Here is an 11,929-nt window from a genome sequence, read left to right as displayed (position 1 = left end):
CATGCTGAAGTCCACAATCTGAAAATCAGATGGATCACTAGCACCCTATGAAATGACTTTGCTACTGCTTCTGCTGCTGCTGCTGCTGCTGTTTCTGTCATCAAAAAAGATCTTGATCCTCAGGGTTATAGAGTAACAGCACAACACCCAATGGCATGGGCCCTTATGAAAATCATCCTTGGGTACCTTTTAAAAGGTCCAGAGAACATCATCACCCTATTGGACAACAATAAAAGGGACCAACAAAGACTGGTTCACTTCAGTCCCATGGCTTGTCAAATGCCAAGAGGTTAATTAAAATTAGACTTAACCCCAAGGTTTTTAAACATGCTAAATCAATAATCACTAAGGGAGATTAACCTGGTGGTACTGAATTGAGACTCTCTGGAGGAAGAAAATTATAAATAAAAACAGGGCAGAGAGACCCTCCTCCACCTCAAAGTATGTCCATTAATGGCTAAAACAAACAAACAAAAACCCTGATAAAGAGGAAGGAAAGAAAAACTAAAACAGATGTCTATGATTTTACAATTAGACATCTAAAATTTACTTTAAAATGACTGCAATAGAAAGGTACACAGGATGTCAACTGGATTTTGCTTTACAACGTAGGTTCTAAATTAATTTTAACATCTATCAAAATGTACCACTTGGCAAATCTTCATATAACCAATATTGGGTCTCCAATTATAAGTATACCTGAAGATCCCACTAAGTTGAAACAAGGTGCCCTCTATACTTTTAGAGAAATTACCAAACATAAAACAGAAGACAAAAAGGTATGCCTCAGGGCGCCTGGGAGGCTCAGTCGGTTAGGCAGCCAACTTCGGCTCCGGTAATGATCTCACGGTTCGTGGGTTTGAGCCCCGCGTCAGGCTCTGTGCTGACAGCTAGCTCAGAGCCTGGAGCCTGTCTTCGGATTCTGTGACTCCCTCTCTCTCTGACCCTCCCCTGTTCATGCTGTCTCCATCTCTCACTCAAAAATAAATAAAACACTAAAAAAAAAAAAAAAAAAAAAAAGGAATGCCTCACATTAGCGATTGGAACTCTTACCTTACCTAAATTCCTCATGGTCATAGTGCTCACTGGCCTAAAATATCCCATCATGGACACTGATGCTCTGATATAAAGAGTAATAGACTGAAATGAAATTAAGTATTTGGCACTTACAATAAGCTTGCCAAATCATTCCCCATGGACCACCCTCTTCATAGTTAAAACAGTTAATGTGACCCAATATGATTAAAACAAGGCCTACAGGAAATAAGACCCATTATACAAGGTCTACTGAATAACGAGGCCATTAATCACACTGTCTTCCCCTTGAAGACTGCCAACTCAGCCAATAACTACACTTGATAAAAATGAATGACATTTAGTAGTGGATTACCACCAACTTAATGACACAGTCCTTGTAATTAAGGCCCCCATACACAATAATATTAAAATTTCTGGCTCCAAGATCTGGAAAATAATTTGCTTTCATAGATTTAGTTAATATTCAGTGCCTATTTGAATATCCTCTCAGCTGCAGTTTGCCTTCACCTTCAGAGGGATACAATACACATTGACCTGCCTACTCATAGGGTAGGTACCTCAATAGCTCTGTTATAAGGTCTTTGCTGCAACGTCTTAACTGCCTCCAAGTTTTTCAACAAGTGTAGATATAATACACACCTGAGAATGTTAGAATGGGGGCTGGCCATACTACAAAGACCAACCATATTACTTAGGATGGGGGCACGGGATCATGCAGTATAAGATGGTCTAATGATCGATTTCACTCACAATCAACTAATCAAACCTATGTAATGAAGCCCCAATAAAAAGTCTAGTCACAGAGAATTAGGTGGGCTTCCTGAGATGGTAGAATCTGATGTCGATATATATTGATGCCAGAAGGGTAACTCATCCTGAAGACAATAGAAGCTTTATGTTTGCAGCCCTCCCCACCTCTCCTGTATGGGTCTTTTTTTTTTTTTAGTTCTAATTTGTATACAATTCCTATAATACATGACATAAAAATATACAAATAATAAAAAATAATGATATTAAAATGGGAAAAGATAGGAAGCCAAAATACATAAGTCAGTACAGTTGCCATCATTGGTTATACAATTTGGACTGGTGTATCCTGTCCAGAGAGCAATATATATTTGCACAAGGTTTCCTAATTTACAAAATATTTTCTAAAGACTAAAAACTTTTAGTCATAACTTTACTTACCCCTTCCACCAATTTTTAGAGGAAGTATTATTCTTTTCTTAGGATTCTTTATTAATTTTGAAAGAGAGAAAGAGAGAATGTGCACAAGCAGGTGAGGGGCAGAGAGAGAGAGGGAGAGAGAGAATCTCAAGCAGGCTCTAAGTACTCAGCACAGAGCCAGATGTGGAGCTCAATCTCATGAATCTGACATGTCCTGAGCTGAAATCAAGAGTGGGACAATGAGGTAACTGAGCCACCCAGGTGCTGCGAGGAAGTATTATTCTTATTCCAGTTTTCATACTGGAGGGGATTTTACAAATATTTATTTTATTATTTAAAAATTTTTAATTTCAGTGTAGTTAACAATGTTATCCTGGTTATAGGTGTACAATACAGTGATACAACCATTCCATATATTACTAAGTGCTCATTAAGTGTACTCTTACTACCCTTCACCTATTTCACCCCTACCTACACTCACCTCTGATAACCATCTGTATGTTCTCTATACTTAAGAGTTTGTTTTTGGTTTATAACTTTTTCTCCAGTTCTTTGTTTTTTATATTGCACATATGACTGAAATCATATGGTAGTTGTCTTTCTCTGACTGGCTTATTATGCTTAGCATTATACTCTCTAAAACCATCTATGCTGAAATGCCAACACTTCATTTTTGTGCATGAATAAAATTACATTACACAAACACACACTCACATCTTCCTTTTTTAAAACATATTTTTAATGTTGTTTTTTTTTTTAATTCTGAGAGAGAGAGAGAGCATGAGCAGCATAGAGAGAGGGAGACACAGAATCTGAAACAGGCTCCAGGCTCTGAGCTAGCTGTCAGCACAGAGCCCGACGCGGGCCTCGAACCCATGAACTGTAAGACCACGACCTGAGCCAAAGTCAGCCACTTAACCTACTGAGCCACCCAGGTGCCCCACACATCTTCCTTACCCATTCTTCTACTGATGGACAGTTAGATGGCTTTCATAGTTTGGCTATTGTAAATAATGCTTCTATAAACATAAGAGTGCATATATCCCTTCAGTTTAGCTTTTTCATATTCTTTGGTAAATACCCAGTAGTGCAATTTCTGGATGTAGGATGGTTCCATTTTTCATTTTTTGAGGGACCTCCATACTGTTTTCCAGAATGACTGGAAACACAATGACTGGAACAGAATGACTGTTCCCACAAACAGTAGTACACAAGGGTTCCTTTTTATCAACATGAATGCCAACACTTGTTTTTTGAGGTTTTGATTTTACCCATTCTGACAGGTGTGAGGTGATATCTCATTGTAGTTTGGATTTGCATTTTCCTGATGATGAGTGATGTTGAGCATCTTTTCATGTCTCTTGGTCATCTGTCTGTATGTCTTGGGAAATTTCTGTTCATGTCCTTTGTGATTTTTAATTGGGTTTCTTTTTTGGTGTGTAGTTGTTTAAATTCTTTTTATATTTTGGATAATAAAGGTTTATGAGATATGTCACTTGCAAACGTCTATAATTCAGATTATCTTTTAGTGTTGTTTATTGTTTCCTTTGCTGTGCAGAAATTTTTTATTTTCATGTCGTCCCAATATTGCATTTGTTTCCCTTGCCTCAAAAGACACGTCTAGAAAGATGTTGCTACAACCAATATCAGAGAAATTACTGCTTGTTCTCTCTTCTAGGATTTTTATGGTTTAAGGTCTCACATGTAAGTCTTTAATATATTATGTGTTTATTTTTGTGTATGGTGTAAGAAAGTGGTACAGTTTCATTCTTTTCCATGTAGCTGTCCAGTTTTCCCTACCATTTTTAAAGAAACTTTTCTCCATTGGATATTCTTGCCTCCTTTATTGAAGATTAATTGACCATATAACTCTGGAATTATTTCTGGACTTTTTATTCTGTTCTATTGATCTGTTTTTGTGCCAGTACCATATGGTTTTGAGGACTACAGCTTTGTAATATAACAAAGTCTGGAATTGTGATTCTTCCAGTTTTGTTTTTAAGATTGCTTTGACTATTTGGAATGTTTTTCATTCCATAGAAATTTTGGGATAATTAGTTATAGCTCTGTGAGAAATGCTGTTGGTATTTTTATACAGACTGCATAAAATGTATAGATTGCTTTGGGTAGTATAGACATTGTGACAACATTTTTTTCTACCAATGCATGAGAATGGTATATCTTATACCATTTGTTTGTGCAGTCTTCAGTGTCTTTAATCAGTGTTCTATAGTTTTCAGAGTACAAGTCTTTCACCTCTTTCATTAGGGTTATTTGTAGGTATCTTATTATGTTTGATGCAATTATAAATGCGATCATTTTCTTAATTGCACTTTCTGCTGATTCACTATTGGTTTATAGAAATGGAACTGATTTCTGTACACTGATTTTGTATCCTGCATTGATTTATCAGTTCTAGTAAGTTTTTGGTGGACCCTCTACTTTTGCTCTTCACAACTAGTGCCCTCCTTAGTATCCATTACCCATCTAGCCCATCACCCACCCACCTCACTCCAGGAACCCACAGTTTGTTCTCTAACATAAAGAGTCTCTTGTAGTTTCCCTCTTCTCTCTCCCCTCCCCTTCTCATATGTTCATCTGTTTTGTTTCTTAAATTCCACATGACTGAAATCATATGGTATTAATCTTTCACTGATTGATTTATTTCACTTAGCAAAATATATCCTAGATCCATCCATGCATTCCAAATGGCAAGATTTCATTCTTTTGGATAGCTGAATAATATTCCATTGTATGTCTGTATATATGTATGCATATATACCACTTCTTTATCCACTCATCAGTCGATGGACATTTGGGCTACTGTTGATAATGTTGCTATAAACACTGGGGTGCATATACCCCTTAGAACCTATATTTTTGTTTCTGTTGGGTAAATACCTAATAGTGCACTTGCTAGATTCTAGGGGTAGTTCTATTTTTAGTTTAGTGTGGAACCTCCATACTGTTTTCCAGAGTGGTAGAACCAGTTTGCATTCCCATCAACAGTGCAAAAGTGTTCCATTTTCTCCTCATCCTTGCCAACATTTGTCAGAAAGTTTGTCTTTTGTTAATTTAGCCATTCTGACAGGTGTGACGTGATGTCTCGTCATGGTGTTGGTTTGTATTTCCCTGATGATGAGTGATGTTGAGCATCTTTACATGTGCCTGTTGGCCATCTGGATATCTTCTTTGGAAAAGTGTCTATTCATGCTTTCTCCCCATTTCTTAACTGGTTTATTTGTTTTTTGGGTGTTGAGTTACATGAGCTTTTTATAGATTTTAGATACTAACCCTTCATCAGACAAACATTGTTTGCAAATATCTTCTCCCATTCTTTAGCCTGTCTTTTAGTTTTGTTGATTGTTTCTATCACTGTACAGAAGCTTTTTATCTTGATGAAGTCCCAGTAATTCATATTTACTTTGTTTCCCTTGCCTTCAGCAATAGGTAAAGTAAGAAGTAGCTGCAGCCATGGTCAGAGGTTGCTGGCCGTGTTCTCCTCTAGTATTGTGATGGTTTTCCTGACTCACTCTTAAGTGTTTCATCCATTTTGTATTTCTTTTTGTGTATGGTGTAAGAAAGTAGTCCAATTTTCCCAACACCATTTATTGAAGAGACTGTCTTTTTTCCATTAGATATTTTTTCCTGCTTTGTCAAAGATTAGTTGACCATATAGCTATGGATCTATTTCTGGGTATTCTACTGTGTTCCATTAATCCATATGTCTGCTTTTGTGCCAATACCATACTGTCTTGCTGACTATAGCTTTGTAACATAGCTTGAATGGTGGAGTCTTTAGGTTTTCTATATATAGTGTCATGTATATGACACTATATATATTTCTATATATAGTGTATGTCCAAGAATGGACATCCTTGTCTTGTTCCCGACATTATGAAAAATGGTCTCAGTTTCTCCCATTTGAGTATGATATTAGCTGTGGGCTTTTCATATAAGGACTTTATTATGTTGAGGTATGCTCCCTCTAAACGTACTTTGGAGGGTTTTGATAATGGATGGATGTTGTATATTGCCAAATACTTTTCTGCATCTATTGAAATGATCATATGGGTTTTATTTTTTGTTACTATTTTTAATTCCAAGGTAGTAAACATACAATATTTTAGTAGTTTCAGGTGTACAATGTAGTGATTCAACAGTTCTATACATTACTAAGTGTTCATCATGATAAGAATACTCATATGGTTTTAATCCTTTCTCTTGCTGATGTGATGTATCACACTGAGTGATTTGCAAATACTGAAAAACACTCACTTGTATCCTGGGAATAAATCCCACTTGATCATGGTGAATGATTTTTTTAATATATTGTTGGAATCAGTTTGCTAATATTTTGTTGAAGATTTTTGCTTCTATGCTCATCAGAGATATTGGCCTGTAGTTCTGGTTTTTGTGGTGTGTTTATCTGGTTTTGATATCTGGGTAATGCTGGCTTCATAGAATAAATTTGTAAGTTTTCCTTCCTTTTGAATTTTTCTAATACTTTGAGAAGAAAAGGTATTAACACTTCTTTAAATGTTTGCTCGAGGGGTACCAGGGTGGGCTCACCAGTTAAGCATCTGACTCTTGATTTCGGCTCATGTCATGGTCCCACAGTTTGTGAGTGTAAGCCATATGTCACTCAGACCCCACACTGACAGTGCAAAGCCTGCTTGCAATTCTCTCTCGCTCTTCCTTTCTCTCTTTCCCTCCCCCAAGCACTTCTCCCTCTGTCTAAAAAACTGAGGGACGCCTGGGTGGCTCAGTAGGTTGGATGTCCGACTTCGGCTCAGGTCATGATCTCAGGTTCATGAGTTCAAGCCCCGCGTCAGGCTCTGTGCTGACGGCTTGGAGCCTGAAGCCTGCTTTGGATCCTGTGTCTTCCTCTTTCTCTGCCCTCCCCTGCCTGTGCTCTCTCTCTCTTAAAAATAAACATTAAAATTTTTAAAAAATGAAGCTTAGTAGAATTCAACTGTGAATCTGTCTCTTCTTGTCTTTTGTTTTTTGGGAGGTTTTTGATGATGATTCAGTTTCCTTGCTGGTATTTAGTCTGTACAAATTTTCTATTTCTCCCAGCTTCAGTTTTGGCAGGTTATATGTCTATAGGAATTTATTTCTTCTAAGTTGTCCAATTTGTTGGCAAATAATATCTTATAATACTCTATTAAATTGTTATTTCTGTGGGGTTACTTTTTATTTCTCCTCTTTTGTGATTTTGCTTATTAATTTCTCTCACACACTCTCTTATTTAAATATTTTGATATAACTCTGGCTAGAGGTTTATCAATTTTGTTGATTTTTAAAAGAAAACCAGCTCCAGGTATTATTTATCTTTTTTTTTTTTTTTGGTAGTTTCAATATCATTTATTTCTTCTCTAATCTGTATTACTTCTTTCCTTCATCTGGGTTTCAGTTTTGTTTTCTTTTTCTAGCTCCTGTAGGTGTAAGGTTGAGCTTTTCTCCAATAAACACATCCTTGAAGTAATGTAAGTTCAGAGATATTGTGTAACTTTTTCAAGGTCTTTGGCAGTACCAGGACTTTGAAGCCAGGTCTTCTGATTTCAGAGTTTATATTTTTTATACCGACACATTCAGGTGTTCTCATGCTACCTCTTCTATCCTTAAATGATAACTTTCTGAATATTCCCAGTTAGTGATCATATGGTGGACATTGGTTGAGCTAATCTAATTCATGTCAGGAGCCTGTTTCCCAATCTGATGGTCTCTAATGTACTTTTGAACTTTGAATGTTGTTTGGCGTATGAAGTAGTTAGTTGATAGGCAGACATATAAGTTCTAGCCTAGGAAATAATTCTCCAACTGTCTTTTTAAAAATGTTTATTTCTTTATTTATTTTGAGAGAGAGAGAGAGAATGCATGATGGAGGGGAAGAGAGAGAGGAAGAGAGGAGGAGAGAGAATTCCAGCCAGGATCTACCTGTCAGTGCAGAGCACAACATGGGGCTCAAACTCATGAACTGTGAGATTATGGCCTGAGCAGAAATTAAGAGTCAGATGCTTAACTGATTGAGCCACCCAGGCACACCACCCAACTGTCTTTAAATTATCTACTCTGGATGGGAGAATTGTGGTAGCAGATGTAAATGCCTAAGAAATCAACTGCTTTCCTCCTATGCTCCAAAATATGAATTTATTATTTGTGATTTTGAGACATGGTAGAGGTATCTAGTATGCCCTTCTCCAGCAATCCATATCCTACCTAGTATTTAGGGATGAATTCAAGTCTGAACATCTTGATTACTGTTTTCTCAGACTATGCTAGCCCAAGCCATTTCTTCTTTCTCTTGCTTCTATCAGCACTTATCTGTCCCACTCACTTCAGCGCTTACTCATATAACAGTATCTTGTACAGTAGTTGTTCAAAAGATACATGTTATATTTTAAATTTTGCCTACTTAGTGGACTGGATCCTCTTAAGGTACTATATGTCAGGGATTTTAATTCTCCTTATCTAAACAGAAATTTCTTACTAGTGTCCATTTATTACTGTTTATCTTTCATTATTCAGTCATATTTCCAGATATTGTTTACACTTAATTGGCACAAGTGTCGCTGGATAAACATAAGTAAAAAAAAAACAAGTTGGAATTAAACAAAATAACAACATTCTTAACATCACCTTTGAGTCTAGTCATAAATTAGTCTCTACCTATCTTTGAAGCCTCCTCTTGCTTCACTCTCTATCTCTACCTCTCTCTATTCCACCTACACTTAAATCCTTTCATTTGTCCAAATTTGCCATGCCCCCTCCTACCACAGGACCTTGCATGTGTCGTTCCCTGTGCTTGGAACTCTTTTACCTATTCCCTTCACTCTCTAGTTAAGTCCTACACTTTCTTCAGATGTTGGTCTTATCACCACTTCCACTTCCTCAGGAAAACCTTGATCTTTATCATGACTGAATCAAGGCAGTTATCATAGTTTCCTGGCATCATATTTCTTTCTTTTGAAGCATGTAACACAGTAGTAAATTTTACATTTATTGCTGATTTCTGATGTTTATCTCACCCACTAAATTACTGTAAACTCAATAAAGGTGGGATTCATTACCTTTTTTTTTTTGTCCCATACCATTCCAGCACTTAGCACACTGCCTTGCATATTCTAAATACTCACCCAATATTTGCTGGATGAATAAACATGCACGTCCAACAAAACACAAAAGGGCCTACCTTACCTATGTTGATAATCCCAATAATATATACTCTCCCCATTCATAAAACAACTTAAGACTATTCACACTGGAAATACTGCCACCCAAAGCATGCCACAACACTAAAAATGAATGATACTTTTGCTTTATAAAAATGGAAAAACTGAAATCTAGAGTGATTAGGTAACTTCTTCAAAGCAGAATAAGATCTAAAATCCAGATATTTTTATTACATTGCCAGTGTTCCTTCTATTACATCACACAAAGTAGATAGTGCAGGGGTGCCTGGGTGGCTCAGTTGGTTAAGCGTCCAACTTCTGCTCGGTCATGATTTCATGATTCGTGGGTTTGAGCCCCGTGTCAAGCTCTGTGCTGACAGCTAGCTCAGATTGGATTCTCTATCTTCTTCTCTCTCTTCCCCTCCCCCACTTGTGCTCTGTCTCTTTCTCTCTTACAAAAATAAATAATAAGCATTAAAAAAAACAAGACTGATGGTACAAAAGAAAAATCAGATTATCAAGTCATATAACCTGGCCTAGAATTCTGTTTTATGTACCAATGTGACAATGGGTAAAATACCTCCTCCCAAATAATTTCTCTTTGTGTATACTGAGGATAATTTCTATCATGCAGGGTTTATGTGAGAGTTAGAAAAAACAGATTCCCCAGCATAATGCCTAGCACATATTAGGAAGGGAATAAATGACATGCTGTAACCTAAAACTTGGTTTGTTGATCTTAAAATTAAAATTTTTGTTTATTGGGCTTTTCTATATTAGAGCATACTATAAACCAAGTCAAACACATGCATGTAAGTAATTTAGGATGCTTCTCTGTCATTTATAAAGGTTTGAGGACTTTTACAGATATGCATGTCTGCATAAGTATTGTTTGAGTTAGATTTTAAGCAGGGACCACAGCTCCTTAATTTCAACCAACATCCCAGGCACTTGCTTTAATTAAAGCATTTTGTATTGGTGTTGAGTTAATAGCACAATGCGGTTTTTAAAAATGTTTTATTTATTTATTGAGAGAGAGAAAGTGTGCAAGCGCAGAGGGGCAGAGAGAAAGAGAGAGAGAGAGAGAGAGAGAGAGAGAGAGAGAGAGAATCTGAAGCAGGCTCTAGGCTCTGAGCTGTCAGTGTAGAATCCTGATGGAAAGCTCATGAATCGCAAGATCATGACCTGAGCCAAAGTCCCTTAGCCGACAGAGGCCAAGCACAATGTGTTGTTAAGTGTCGCAGTGCTTTTGGCTTTACCATTAAAAGCAAACCAACAGGAAAGCTCTTACCTGAGAAAAAGTAAAAAGGTATTTTAGTTTACCTTTGTTTCACTCTTTTTTTTTTCTAGGAGAGAGAGAGAGAGAGAGAGAGACAGCGTGAGCAGGGGAGGGTCAGAGAGAGAGGGAGTCACAGACTCTGAAACAGGCTCCAGGCTCTGAGCTGGCAGTCAGCACAGAGCCCAATGCGGGGCTCGAACTCACAAACCGCGAGATCATGACCTAAGCGAAAGTCGGACGCTTAACCGACTAAGCCCCCCAGGCGCCCCTGTTTCACTCTTATAAGCAGAGAAGGTACAAAATAAAAAGAATTTATCTTGGCAAGGCATTTTGCAAAACAAAAGAAAGAATGTACCCACTTTAAAAACAGTCAGTAGCCTAGTGCAACAATAAATTTCTGACTAATAATAAAGAAGGTTAATTTCATTTGTATACATTCAACAGATATTTGAGTACCTTCTCTGTAGCAAGGACTGTAGATTCAGTAGGAAGAAAAGCAGATATAGTTCCTCTGAGTGTAGTGGGGGAGACAGACAATACATAACTATATGGACCCCTCCAGAGGCAGGGAAAACCAGAGTGGGTTTTTTTTTTTTTAATGTTTTATTTATTTCTGAGAGAGAGAGAGAGAGAGACAGCGTGAGCAGGGGAAGGGTCAGAGAGAGAGGGAGACACAGAATCTGAAACAGGCTCTAGGCTCTGAGCTAGCTGTCAGCAGAGCCCGACGTGGGGCTTGAACCCACGAACTGTAAGATCCTGACCTGAGCCAAAGTCGGTCGCTTAACCGACTGAGCCCCCCAGGCGTCCCAAGTGTTTTTTAATTTCAAGGTTGCTGAAGATACTCCTACACTTCTTATAATTCTGATGTAGATCAGAATTTTACATTAATTAGTTATGTAACTAAGTTGGCCCAGGACATTTCTCAGAAGAATTAGTTAGGATGTTTCAGAAACTCCTTGATAAAAGAAATCCTCACCTCCAGTGTCAGGACAGAAAGTCTAGGGTCAGTAGGGTGATGAGATAGAAAAACTATTAAATTAGGAGAAAAAAATGGAGGTAAGTTCTAGTTTTGTGCCACTTTATGACCTTAAGAAACTTATTTAACCTCTGCTCCTTAGTTTCCTCACCTATTAGAATAATGCTCAAACGTAAAAGATAATATCAATAACAAAGATCCTATGATAACATTATCATAAGGCTTCAGGGCATTCTAGATTTTCTGTGAGAATTAGGTAAACACTTAGTGTAAAGTTACTAAACAAGTCTACCC

Source organism: Hyaena hyaena, unplaced genomic scaffold (genome assembly GCF_003009895.1).
Source record: "Hyaena hyaena isolate Hyena2069 unplaced genomic scaffold, ASM300989v1 scaffold_536, whole genome shotgun sequence".
Lineage (NCBI taxonomy): Eukaryota > Metazoa > Chordata > Mammalia > Carnivora > Hyaenidae > Hyaena > Hyaena hyaena.
This window is presented reverse-complemented; position numbering follows the sequence as displayed.